Consider the following 1,424-nt stretch of genomic DNA (forward strand, 5'->3'; position numbering starts at 1 on the left):
TGCCAAACCAATGTGCTGGCACCACGTAGATATGCATAATGGGGAGGATATACTGTTTACAAAAAAGAACTGCGTAAGGTGATGAAAACACTGATTCCTAAAACTGAATCAAATATTCGTATAGTTTACACAGGTCCCTTGCCACATAGCCTTGCGTGCCCAGCACATGAGACCGCAAGTTGCAGCGGCACGTAATTATCGTATGAAATTATCAAATGGTTACGACTGTAACTACCATGCATCAGCTTGTAAATGCTGCTATCAAAATATCTGCTATCAAAGTATCTATCGCAGTTGAGTTTTGTTGTACATTCCAAACGCTTCCAGAAAACCATGCCGTCTTTCGCTGCCAGCGCCAGATTTGCTACATTTCAATTACAACTTAGTAAGGCTGCTGCGATGCTTTTGTAACACTGTAGCAATTCCATATCACATCTCATGAAAGTGTTGTAGATGTTGTTTCCCGTAGTAGCATTTCTCGATTGCAAATAGACATGTTCACGAATCATTTCACCCAGCTGTGCAGAATGTCACTTGGCCAAGTTAGTGACATGTTGCATCTTTTAGCAGGGAGACGTTGCTCTCCGAATTAATTGAAAAATAAATCCAGTGAAATTTACAATCCAGAGGGCGCAATAATGCATTCTGATTGTTACCGTGGCGCCCCTGCCGCCCGTAATGAATGAATGCACGGGAGATGAATGAAATACCGCTAATCGTCGGCAATCACAGCACATGCGCTTACCGACGTTTTGTTTAAAACACTCGGTAGTGGCGACGGGCGGTCAATCGATGGCATGCAGACTTGAAATAGTGAAGTTGCAACCCCTTAGGTAAAGTTGATGTTTGAACGGGATCGAACGCATAGTTATGGACAAATAGGTGGCAAATACATCACACATGCGTTAGTGTGAATTCGACACGATCCTGGAGATGGGCTCTTTCCATTCTGCGAGTACGTGTTTTATGTGGCTACTGGCAAGCAGGAGGCCCAAATTAAACCGTAAGAGGCCCGGATAGCTCAGTTGGTAGAGCGTTAGGCTTTTAACCTAACGGTCCAGGGTTCGAGTCCCTGTTCGGGCGGGGTTTTGACAGGCGTACCTCGTCAACGCTACGCTGGTAGAGCGTTAGGCTTTTAACCTAACGGTCAGGGTTCGAGTCCCTGTTCGGGCGGGGTTTCGTCAGGCATGCCTTGTCAACGGAATCGAACCGGGAAACAGGACAGTTTCCGGTAGGTGTCACCATCGATCTTTCTCCATTGTCGGTCTTTTCTCTCCTGTGTTGATCTTTGCCCATTTCAAGTTCAGCGCTTTGCCCTTCTCTTGCATCAGGAATGATATCTTGCAGCCTTCTCAGTGTTTCGTTAGGTATTAAAATAGTAAGTGGACGACAAGCCTTTACGGCTTCAAAAACAATGTCCAAAT

General features: G+C 45.4%; 1 non-coding gene across 1 annotated transcript; it reads left to right on the top strand.

Moving 5' to 3' along the window:
• The first annotated feature begins 1,010 nt into the window (after positions 1–1,010).
• On the top strand, positions 1,011–1,083 carry TRNAK-UUU (transfer RNA lysine (anticodon UUU)). The gene has a single exon. It is a non-coding gene; the product is annotated as a tRNA-Lys (tRNA).
• Positions 1,084–1,424: the final 341 nt, after the last annotated feature.

Source organism: Pollicipes pollicipes, unplaced genomic scaffold, assembly GCF_011947565.3.
Source record: "Pollicipes pollicipes isolate AB1234 unplaced genomic scaffold, Ppol_2.1 Scaffold_4265;HRSCAF=5021_pilon_pilon_pilon, whole genome shotgun sequence".
Taxonomy (NCBI): domain Eukaryota; kingdom Metazoa; phylum Arthropoda; class Thecostraca; order Pollicipedomorpha; family Pollicipedidae; genus Pollicipes; species Pollicipes pollicipes.